This window comes from Toxorhynchites rutilus, chromosome 2 (assembly GCF_029784135.1).
Source record: "Toxorhynchites rutilus septentrionalis strain SRP chromosome 2, ASM2978413v1, whole genome shotgun sequence".
NCBI lineage: Eukaryota > Metazoa > Arthropoda > Insecta > Diptera > Culicidae > Toxorhynchites > Toxorhynchites rutilus.
In genome coordinates, this window is record NC_073745.1 from 210,254,399 (window position 1) to 210,267,885 (window position 13,487).

Here is a 13,487-nt window from a genome sequence, read left to right on the forward strand (position 1 = left end):
GAAAAAACGCTGTAGAAATACGCCCAGTAGACCGATCCTTTTGAAAATTTTAGACAGTAAAATAAAAACTATTAAACAACTTTTGGCATTTTCTTTTTATTCATACTTCGAGCCCAAGCCCGTATGCTCGCACCTCCCTTTTTACCCCGTCCATAAGGTTCTGTACAACGTCAGGTTGTAGTTTTTTTGAACAGAAATCCATTTTCTCTTGAAGTCCGCCTTTGATTTGACAACTTTTGGGTTCTTCCGGAGGGCCTGCTTCAAAATCGCCCAATATTTCTCAATTGGGCGAAGCTCCGGCGCGTTGGGCGGGTTCATTTCCTTTGGCACGAAGGTGACCCCGTTGGCTTCGTACCACTCCAACACGTCCTTTGAATAGTGGCACGAAGTGAGATCCGGCCAGAAGATGGTCGGGCTCTCGTGCTGCTTCAATAATGGTAGTAAGCGCTTCTGTAGGCACTCCTTAAGGTAAACCTGCCCGTTTAACGTGCCGGTCATCACGAAGGGGGCGCTCCGCTCTCCGCAAGAGCAGATCGCTTGCCACACCATGAACTTTTTGGCAAACTTGGATAGTTTCTGCTTGCGAATCTCCTCCGGAACGCTGAATTTGTCCTCTGCGGAGAAGAACAACAGGCCCGGCAGCTGACGAAAGTCCGCTTTGACGTAGGTTGCGTCGTCCATTACCAGGCAATGCGGCTTCGTCAGCATTTCGGTGTACAGCTTCCGAGCTCGCGTCTTCCCCACCATGTTTTGCCTTTCGTCGCGGTTAGGAGTCTTCTGAACCTTGTATGTACGCAGGCCCTCCCGCTGCTTGGTCCGCTGGACGAATGAACTTGACAAATTCAGCTTATTGGCGAAATCCCGGACCGAACTTCTCGGATCACGTCTAAACTGCTTAACTACGCGCTTGTGATCTTTTTCACTGACGGAGCATCCATTTTTGCCGTTCTTCACCTTCCGGTCGATGGTTAGGTTCTCGAAGTATCGTTTTAGTACTCTGCTGACCGTGGATTGGACGATTCCCAGCATCTTACCGATGTCCCGATGTGACAACTCCGGATTCTCGAAATGAGTGCACAGGATTAATGCACGACGCTCTTTTTCGTTCGACGACATTTTTCCAAATGTACGAAAAATTGACAGTGAAGCATGGCCAATGTGATCTATACACTCTTATCTGATTATAAGCGAAAACTGAAGATATAATTCCTAAAAATTAAATTTCTACAGCGTTTTTTCCGTGATGCAATTTGATGTGACACACCCTTTATATGGAACACCAGCCAACAGCAAGTCAGAACTCTTCTCCATTGCACGTACTCGATTATAGTTCTGGTTGACATCAGTACGAATCTTGTTTACAGATGAAGATAGACAGTTGATTTCTCTGCTGCACTCCGATTTGAAAAGCTGAACATCATTCCGTAGCGTCGAAATTTCCATCTGCAGATCTTGCTTACAGGAATCAATCCTAGCGTTTGTGTCCTTAAACATGTCCTGCATACGCACTAGAAGCTCCGATAGGCTTTCGACTTTATCATCAATTTTATCCAGTTCCTCGCACGAACGTTTATTTGCATTCCCGTCGCAGCTCAATCCCAAGGTGTTATTGTTTGTTTTGCCTCTCACCATCGTAAAAGCACTTTGTTTTGCTTCTGTTGGTAGCGGATGAACCCGTTCTGAGCGTAGTCGATTATTATGACGGATCAATCGTGAAATGAGTTACCAATGAAACAATGGCTATAGATGTAGAATATGTTGGATTTGCACAACAGAGTTAGTTTGAAGACGAGATTGTACCTAATCCAGAGCGTGGAACTTCATATGCTTTGCATCCGGTGATGATTCTAGAAGAATCGTGTTGCAGAATAAGTCCACGTCGAGGCGAAAATTACATAGAAACTTCACATAAACCACTACAGTAGCCAGGTTACTCACTACTCTCGCTCATCCCTTTAGGAATTTGATATATGCTAGTTGAAATATAGTTAAGAGTTTGGCTCCATTAAACTTATGTAACTGAGCCTGTAAAAATAAACGGATTAATAAAAAAAACACTGGGGAGGCGGATCGAGCTTGCGTTACTTAATGTGACATAGGTGGGAGGGGGAATAGCCGTGATCGTTACGCAACAAAATTTCCTTTTCTATTCCTAAATAATTAAGGTGTATTTCCTGAGCCAAGATGCTGAAGCACGTGTGGCGAATATCGCGTTAATCTACCAGATCATGGTTTTGTTATGGCTGCTAAACATAAGCTTCAGAGCCGTCTGTTATGGGAAAGGAAGGATGGGAAATAAAGGCAGGGCACTTTGGTTATGCTGAAGCAGTTGGATAAAGTGATCCAATGTAGGATGTAGTTCATTCAGGAAGGCACTATTCCCCGAACGCATATTCTCATGGGCTCAATTTTAAAAGAGTGTGCGAGCTGCCTGAATTCGAGCTTTTTCGGTACCAATAATCAAGTCAGTAATCATAATTAATGTGGATGGGAGCCCAGATGCAAACCCTCGTTTTAAAACGGTCATAGATTTTCTCGATTTATCAATTCAATCAATTGAACATTGATGCAAAATTCGTTGCTATAAATGCTCCAAGACACAGTGGTTTCAACCTAGTTGAAAGTCGGATGGATCCTCTTTCCCGGGAATTAGCATGTTCAATACTTCCCCATGTTCATGAAAGATATCACCTGGATGAAAAGTTCAAAACAAGGGAACTGGTTTTATCTTATTTTTTAATGGTGCCGTGACCAGGATTTGGTTTTATTTTTAATAAGCAATCGTTAGGAATCGTTAGCTGATGTGTGGAGTAACCTAGCGATCGATGGATATCCTGTCAATGCATAATATATTGAGTCCACAAACTCCCAAATGGAGCGGAATTAATAGAATATTGAGCAGAGTATTTTGCTCGTCACGTAAGGACATCCCAGTACCTTTTGCAAGTAGTGAAATGTAACGACAGGAACTGCTGGATTGAACGAAGGAGTAGTTATTTTTGCGTAAATCAACATTTATTTATACCAGCCCATGTTCCTCTCAGTTGAACGTCAGATGGTTTGGAAGCACCAATCCCAAAAGATGTGAGCATTAATATTCAGTCTCTGTTCGAATTATATGAGCTTGTCGAAAGTTCTTCCGAAGTCACTACTTGCATATGAGGAACTTCCGTAACTTCCGTATTCCGTATTTGATTCCGACCTGGGCAGATGTCTGATTTTTTACGTTGATATTTTCATTAGTTTGAAAAGGTGAAGTATTATAAAAAAATATTTGACTTTGACTTTGTGTACAGATTAAGTTAGCGTTAAGTAACTTAAAGGGGCAGAGCTTGTCTTGCGTTACTTATTGTAAAGTTGTTACGAAATCAGATGCTTAGGATATGGATAGGTTCTGATAGAATTTTTTCATTTGAAATAAAATGATCGGTTATGTTTTTATATAAATTTATATATTTTTATTCGAACATTCGTCGTTCAATGTGCATGTTGAATTAATGCGATTAATTAGTAACTATCGTGCGATTGATGTGATTGATTAGTAACTATCGTAAACCGCCGCGCTTCCGCTTTCGTCATTATTATCTTAGTACCTTGGCATACAATCAACGGCCCTTTTTAGGGACACCAAATTCATGGAGTAGAGTTCAGAAAAGTTTTTGCAGGCCGAACTGAAAGATCCATTAAGCGAAAATGGTGGCGTCGATAATAATTCGATACCGATGGGCGCCATTGACTATGGAGATGATAATGACAAATACGAAATATATGAAAGTGGATATTTCACCATATCGGAGAAATCACTTTGATGAAAGCTGCATTATAAAATTATTTGTGTGCGAATGCCGCAATCGATAGTCGACTCTAATTTGCGCTGGGTATTTCCTCGGAGGACTCGATTCCTCCTTCGAGCATTAATAATCTCTCCCTGGCAAAACGAAGTGGTATGATAATCACATTATTCGAAAGATAAAATGAAGATGTTTTCTGCCAATTTCCTTTCAACCTCTACCTCGTTTGTCGTTTTTGCGTTCGCTAATCCTTTCTCGCAACACCCATTCAACAGCTTCAGTTTTTACAGATTCAGCACCGAAATAGATATCATGTATCTTCTTCAGATGCTGTTGAAAATCTCCAAAGTTAGAACCTGCTACTTTCGCGATTTTCGTGACACTATATTTTAAAATCTATACTCCCGAAAACAAAGTTCTACATTAGTGTGTATCGATGTTTCCTTTAAATATTGGCAAGATGCATTTTGCTTTGGAAGTTCTTGGTTAAAAAAAATTGAAAAAATTGAAAGAAACGTCGATACACTCTAATGTTCACATTTACTGTTACTTGATAAACACATGATAAACAGTGTTATTGATTTACCGTTTTGTCTCATATTCCGTACAGTCTCAAATTCCGAACACTTCATTTTTAAATGTAAATGTACTTAACTTTTATGTAATAAATAATTGAATAATGAAAAACGAACACAAACATATACCTCAAGTAAGGTTTCATTATGACATCATTTACAGGTATCGATACAGCCTATAATTTATAATATTGGACATTTGCAAAAAAGTGACAGTCAAAACCAATGAAAAAATGTTTGCGTTAGCAAATTCCGTAAAAAACAAACATCGTTCATTTTTCTGTTTTTATAGTTGATTAAACAATTTTGTTAGTTGTTTTCATGTTAAGTGCTAGAGAATGTATAAACCTGCAATAAATGGGTGAAAAAAAAGATATTTTGAAGTAGTGTTCGGAATATGAATCAAGTTTCTACGCATGATTCAAATTCCGAAAACTTCATTTTCAAATGTAAATTTACTGAACTTTGATGTTATAAATAATTTAATAATCAAAACCCTCAAATTCTTTGGGTTATAGCCTTAATTTTAACATCATTTACAGATGTTGATCCAGTCTATAATTTAAAATATTAATCATTTGCAAAAAGCGACAGCCGAACCAATGATAAAACATTTGCGTTAGCAAATTCTGTAAAAAACAAGCATCGTTAATTTTTCAGTTTTTGTAGTTTTTTCCAACTATTTTGTTTGTTGTTTCCATGTTAAGTGCTAGAAATGGTAAGAATCTACAATAAACGGATGAAATAAAATGAGGGTTCTCAGAATGCAAGGGGTGTAAGTGACATGATCGATTTCTCTTCATCAACTTTTTATTTAGTAAATAACTCAACTGCAGAAACGTTCCAATTTAAATTTGCTATAGAATCCGATAGATGAGGTTCTGACCTATCTTCCACATTGTCAAATACAGCTGGGAATGTATTTGCAGCTAAGTTATGACCAAAAGAGAGAGTCGATGTACAGAAATCGATCAAATCACTTACACCCCTTTTATTCTAAGCCCCTCAAATGATATTTTCTGCAGAAATCTTCATTAAAATTAGTGTTCGGAATATGAATCAAGTTTCTACGCATGATTCAAATTGCGAACACTTCATTTTTAATGTTAATTTACTGAACTTTAATATTATAAATAATTTTATATTCAAAACCCTGACATTCTTCGGGCTATAGACTCATTTTAACATCATTTACAGGTATCGACAACGATATTGCGCCCTTGGTTCCGAAACCATGTAAAGAAACAAATACAATGAATAATTGCAAAAGCAAAATCCATTTTTTTTTTCCTAAAAAGACTGGCCAATTGACCTTAATTTGATATATCGATCGTATGAATCGGTCCAGTAGTTTGAAAGTTTTGATTTAAAAAAAAAAGTAATTCCGCGAAAGAGTACCGTTTTTAGTAATGAGACATTGTTTAATGCCCATCAAAGCTTGAGTGTTCGGAATATTACACAAAACGGTATTTGTTTTTGAATAAACTTCAAAGAATTAAGTGGTGCGATTGTTTCTAGCTCAGTTCTGACAGATGTCTTTTTTGCCTGATGTCAAACCACGTCGGTCTTGTGGGGGTTTTTTTGAAACGAATTTTGAAACACATCCTCTACAGTGCTACCAACAGATGACGTACAATATGAACAGCCCGATATCGGGTTAGTCGGTTTACGACGATTTTTTGTTTTTTTAAATTAATTAGACCAATCACAACAAAACAAAATTTTACTTACACACTAAACCGATATTATTCAACACAGATAACATATTGTGACAAACATACGTTTGAATAGTTTGCTATTAATATATTTTTTTAAATTTTCTAAATTCCCATTCATCACTATTGTTCATGATTATTTTTATTGGTAGCAAGTTTTTATACAACAATTTCACATAACTTATGAATTTTTAAAATAAAAGTAATAAAATTTCATTAAAACAGGCATTCTTTAATTCGCAGTTTTTTCCGCAAAGTTTTCTCCAAACACTCATTTTCTGTTGCTTTTCGAAACATTATGCCGAATGTATAATTCATTTTAATATCCTCAATTTGTTATTTTCAAAATGATATGCTGGAAACAATGTTGAAATTGTTTGTAGTGATAATTTTTCTAGTTTAGTACAATTTATGGTTGAATAAATGGATGTGTCAAATCAAATTACAAAAAAATAAAACAGAAACTCAATATATAATACAATCACCTGTACATTCAAAATTTTACAAAATCTGTTACATATTCAAGAATTTCGACACTTTCCATATTTATCAATGAACGGATAGAGCTACCTGAGCGTGCTGCCCAGTCAAACGATTATATATTTTTTCTCAAATCAATGAACTTTTTCAGTACTATATCTCACGTAAACACGTGTATATATAAAACTATGCGTAAATGGTTTTCCATCAAATATAATTTTCTTTATATATTGTATATATTTTATTTATATATTTTATATATTATTGATATAACGTCACTCGATATAACGTACACATTTCCAAAGTGTAAAGAAAAAAAAATTCAATTTTTTTTTCCTGATAGAACAATTAATTATATGTATTGTGATGCTAAAACAAGTTGTGTACCTTCAATCAATCCCGAAATACAGCTGATTTTGTGATTCCGGATTCTAAATGAATCAGGATTCAATCAACACTACGAAGGGAAACATCATGAGAAAGGCTGGCTTCGTCTTCTGATTGAAGTTATTCGTTAACTTTACTAAAACAGCAACACAATAATGTATTATAGAATACGTCTGTGGGTACTTTATTATGCTTCGATATAACGTACAATTCGATACAACGTACAATTTTGAAAGTGAAATGTACGTTATATCGAAGTTTACCTGTATATCTCTTAACAGTCTAACAGTCTTAGGATAATAATGTCTGTATAGTTTTCATACAGAATTGCGTGTAAAACAATTTTTTCTAAGTATTTTAATTTCGTCAATTCATAGGAATCAATATTTACATTTGGGGGTTTTTGTAGCCACATTGGTTGCGCGTTCGCTTAGTTAGCGATCGTTCGTGAGTTCAAAATTCAGGGCCCTCATTGACCATCTTTGTGTTGTTACAGAATAACTTCGTCCACGCAACAATCATCAGCGATGGAGATCGATCCACGGTCGAAATAAGATCGATTCATCCATACAACTGCTCTGCTCTACAAGACACATCGGGCTGCTGTTCTATAAATAACTCAACAATGATCAATCAACTGTCTGCGCTGTCCGGTCTAAATGGATAATGGAAGAACAGAAGGAAAACTCTTACGCCTAAATGGCTACTGTGTAAATGTGTACCATATGCAATGGTATAGAAGGGAATACTCTAACGCCGAAAAAATGGCAACTGTGTAATGTGCTAATTATAGATATGATAAACATGTGACATATACACGATTAAAATTCGGCTCTGTTACAGTTAAAATGCTAATGAGCCTAAAATAAACAAAAGGAATAAAAATTTCTTAATTGGAGTCAGTTTAAGGCTAAAAAATCGGTCTTAAGGAAAGTTCAATAATTGTTGTTCAATTGAGGTTTGAAAACGAACGAGGAAGGTTTTTTTTAACAAACATGATCCTTTATCACCTCCTGAAATATTGTGGACCAGCTACCTAACAAACCTGCATATAACAATATGTTGCATCCACTGCTATTTTTGGTTTTTTCGGTTTTTCGGCATAGTTTCTTTATTTATTTCGTCAAACTATAGTAGACAATAAATTACATACATTACATTACAATTACAATGTACTTAATGAATAATTCATAGCTATATTTATGAAAATCAATTATAAGAGGTATCATGTCTTTAGTATTAATAATAAATTACGAACTACAACGCAGCAAACATATATGACAAAACTGTAATTCACGAATACAATGATCTTTCTGTCAATGACTTTTTCAATAATTTCTTCGTCATTGTCACATCAATTACATTACTGTACTTATTGTACGTTGTCATCATACTGTTAAGTGGACCATTCATAGCATATAATGTTCGAAATGAAGTTGGTTTGAACAAATTCCGTGCTCGCAAGGCTCGTGTTGGTGCATAAAAATTTAGATTTTCAAGTAAGTTTTCAGAGCTAATCCTGTGTGAAACTAAGTCAATTAAACATGAAATTGTGGCATTTTCTCTGCGTTTCTCAAGTGTTTCAATATTTATTAACATACAACGAGCTTCATATGGGGAAAGGGGAGATGTTGTCCAGCCTAGCTTTCTCAGGGCAAATAATAAAAATTGTTTTTGTACTGATTCTATTCGATTGGAGTGAAGTTCTTGATAGGGTGCCCATACAACACTGCAATATTCTAAAATAGATCTTACAAAACGTATATACAATGTTTTTATTGTGTATGGATCACTGAAATTGTAACTAAATCTTTTTATGAAATCGAGCATACCATTTGCTTTATTGATCATTGTATTGTAATGTTCGCCAAAAGTTAGTTTCGAATCAAGAATTATACCTAAATCTCTAATTTTGACGCATCTCTCTACAGTTTCAAATCCTAGAGAACATATGAAGTCATAAGTTTCATGTTTTCGAGTATACGATATAATATTACATTATTTCACATTAATATCTAAAAGACTTTTCACGCTCCATTCGAAGAAAACATCTACTTCTTGTTGGAAAATCACAAGGTCACTACATTTGGTTACTTACATGTACAATTTCATATCATCAGCATATATTAGAATGTTGAGGTTAGTTAATACTAGTGACACATCATGTACGAATAGGATGAAAAGTAAAGGACCTAAGCGAGAACCTTGTGGAACTCCGGATGTGACATTCACTGGATTAGAGATTTTTCCTCTAAAGCGAACAAACTGTGTTCTATTGGTGAGGTAAGATTCTACCCACTTCAATAAAGTTCCAGTTACTCCCATACGTTGGAGCTTGAAAATAAGCATTGAAATATCTACTCTGTCGAAAGCCTTGCTGAAGTCTGTATAAAGAGTCTCGACAACGTTGCCTCTATCCATTACCGCAAGAGAATAGGATACAAATTCTAACAGATTTGTGGCAGTGGATCTTCCTTTATAAAAACCATGTTGATTCGGTGAAATATAATGTTTTAACTGATTAAACATTTTAGTATTGACAATAGATTCAAATAATTTGGGAATACAAGATAATATGGTGATGCCACGATAGTTATTTATGTCAAAACGGATACCCGATTTGAATATGGGTAGTAGGAATGATTTTTTCCAGACAGAAGGAAATATTGCCAATTTTAGCGATAAATTGAATAGCAAGGACAAAGGATGAACGAAAGCCGATGCCAACTTTTTCAACAACATTGGAGGGTAATATTATTAATTGAGACCGAGTTCGCACACTCGGGGGTGATGGAAAATTATTAGATTTCATCTTATCGCTGGCAAAATTGAAAAAATTCTTAGGATCGGATTTAATATTATTTTGTATCCTTGTAATATACCTTTCATATTCTAGTGATATTTTCACATCAAGGTTTTTACAAATATATTTGTATATGATTAAATTATCCAAAGTTTCGCTGGCTTTGTATCTTTTATGAGCTTTTTGTTTTTTGTTTTTGAGATTTTTAATATCACGAGTGAACCATACTGGTGTTTTTGAATTTGTATTAAGTTTTTTCTTTCTTGTTGGAACATGTTCGCTTATGATTCTATACAGATTATCATCAAAAATTTCAACAGCTTTGCGTATGTTTCTTTCATCTTGAAGTAGAAATAACCAATTTATATCATTAAGCTTACAATTAATTTGCTCGTAGTCTGCCTTTTTGAAATCAAAATTTATCTCGAAATCGCAATCGGCGGGGCGTGTACTTGTGCTATCGATAAATAAAGAGTATCCTATAGCGGTGTGGAATTTTTCATTTTTCCAAAGAGGACATTCAGCTTTCGAAACCTGGAAATCTTCTGTGCAATTAGTAAACAACAAGTCTAGGAAACAATTTAGTTCATTTGAAATAGGATTGATTTGACAAAGACCTAGTTGGCTTGTTTTATCGAAAATAAGTTGCAATGTCTCATTTTCGCCTACAATCGGGAGTAAGATTCATTCGTTCTCCTCGTCTACAATGAAATCAATTGTATTTTGATTGAAGTCCCCTTAAATATGGATATTAATATTAGGGTCGAGTTCATCAATAAATTACTCTGCAATATTTAAAAATTCCTCATGAGAATGTTTTTTGGCAAAATTAGGAGGGAAACAGATAGATACAAAAACATGTGTTTGACCATTAATACATACTTTAACCCACCCATCATCAAATTCTTTATGTTGTTCAATAGGAATACGAACTGCGTTTAACAGGGCATTAACAGCAATGAGTACACCACACCTCGATTTTTTATCACACAATGACAAATCTCGATCACACCTAAACACGTTAAAATTGCTACTAAATAATTCTTCACTTTTCACTGTGTCGTTCCAACTGGTTTCAGTGGCCAGTATTACATTGTACAGGCAAGTATTAACTGTTTTATATATTTGTTTCATTTTCGCCGCACTACGCATTCTATTGAAATTTTGACAATAAATAATTATTTCAAGTAAACCAGTATGAACTAAATCTTCATCCGAAGAATGCGTCAGTGGTGGTGAAAACTCGAGCAACCGTTATTGGTCGTACAGCAGCATGACATGCACCTGTGAGACGATGAATGTAGCTGCGTTGTGTGTGGAGGTTGATGGTCCACCGGTTACCTATGTCCATCAAAGTAGGGTAGTGTGGGCAAAGTGGTCACATGCTTGTTTGGTAGTATAACTATTGACTCATGACACCTTATTGATAGGCACCTTATGTTTGAAGAATTTGATGAATTTTGAGTCACCCTGTACTTCAGTAGAGCTGTCGCATGTCGAAATATAAATAAAAACAGAAATTGCTCTCTCGATAGCCATTCGGCCGTAGTTCTGTGCGCATGGTGTCTAAGGAATTGGTTCTCGTGAAATTTAGTTTATTCAATCTGATATAGTGGACAAAACAACAGTTTGGATGACTGTTCACATATTCTAGGAGAGCTAAACAGATATTTTGTTGAATCTCAGCGATAAATTAGCATAGAAATTACTTTTAATGTGTGGGGGCAAAGTGGTCATAGCAGCATAACGACTTACAATGTTCTGTTTACTAAAGCTAATATACCTCATCACATTCTGCTCTTGGAGGTTCCTTTTGTGGCTTTGACCCTGGAAAAATATGTCACTCCAATCAACCAGGCCTCATTATACGGAATGTTATGTGTTTCTTACAACGTTTTTGTATGCATGAGAAAATTTGAATTGAGACTCTTGGTGAATAGACCAAGCATATTTAATACCTTTACCTACTAAATCGAATATGATTTGAACAAATTTAGACGAAAAAACGCATAAATTTTATTCCATTTAGCTTGATATGTGCGAGTGACCACTTTACTTCCAAGCAAAAAAAGTTCGATTTTTCACCTTTTTTTTCTAGTGATGAAAAATTACTACTTTGTATATTTATAGTAAAAGCCGTATGCTATCTTGAACAACAATGAGTTGAACTATAATAATCTTATAAAAACGGGAATTGTAGCGGTATGTGGACACTGAAAATGGACATATTCCTTAGGATGTCCCCTACTATCCCCTACGAGAATCTGTTTCCAAATATTTTCTACAACATGCCACCGTTGAGCGAAGCATGAGGTAGCATCAGGGAGAAGAGTACTACACATGTTCCGACTTTGTAGGCCGGTTTAACGTAGTTGAGAACCCTATCGTAACAGTTATGGACATCACCGTTTTTTCCAATCCAAAATGCAATTGAAAACATCCATGTTAAATAAGATAGGATGAGGATGATAGGATGAGCAGGTGAGATAAGTGAACATCGTCAAGATGCTTTGTCCCTTGATTCCTGAAGATAAATGATACTATTGGGAAGTCCTTGTAATCAACAATTAAATTGATGAGTTTTAACTATTTAGTCACAATCGTTATGTGCAATATGTAGGAACAGCAATACACTTCAATCAAGGATATGTTTTTCTTTTAAGATGAGTTTACAGAGTTGAGTTATACAGAGCCTCTAAGTACATGATTTGTAGTTCTAAAACAAAATTGCTGTTGTAAATGTAGCACTGCATGGGGATCGACTGTTTTTGATTAAAATATTTAGCATGACGAGCTTTTCGGAAAAGTGTTTTTTTTTACAAGAAAAAAGACATGTGACTCTCATTATGCTAAACCTTCATTACGGAAGATGTTGTTATATAAAATTTGCTGTTCCACTCATTCATTCTATGCAATCAGAACGGATCGCAAATCACATCGCATCATAATCAAATTACGTCGCATCATAAGGGAAATGGCGCTTGCGCCACATTACAGTGGAAATGGCACTTACGCCACTCCGTTTTCAAGCTTTTACGGGATCATTTTTGTAAAACTTCGCAATCATTTGAAAGGATTTGGTATTTTCTATCGATATATAACATAAAAAGTAAGGAATATGCCCTTTTACTTTTACCGAACGGTTTTTACTTTCTCAATCTTTCTTATGTTGAATTTACCAGAAATCGAAAATTTTAAAGTATCGTCTCAATTTTTGAACAATGTACCAGCAATTATATCATAAGTAGGCCAAAAAGATTTTTTCATTTTGTAACCGGCATTAACAACATCCTCTGCAGCAACGAAAATAAGTTCCGAACGAGAATTATTTCCTTGAAATTAAAATCGAAGCATTAGTTACATCATCTTACAATATTTAGTGCGTGCTCAATACGTCCATAAAATATTTTGCAAACGAATAACATGCTCAACTGGTGAAATTTCAAATAATAGAGTTTTTGAGATTTTGCTTTCTTCTATAGAGTTCATCGATTATTCAGATGTTTTCATGTTTTTGATCAAAGGGCCTGACCGGGTAAAGGAGTAAAAAGTGCCTCCAAACCAAATCACCAGCTGTATGGCAAATATTGTATAGGATACTAGCTGACCCGGCAAACTTCGTCCCGCCCAAAATTTATTTTTCGTTATCACATCCACGTTTTCTTACTAAGCGCTGTTCATGAGTCCAATCGCAGAATTATTCATTGATTGATCTTCTAATCTACCTTTTGAAATT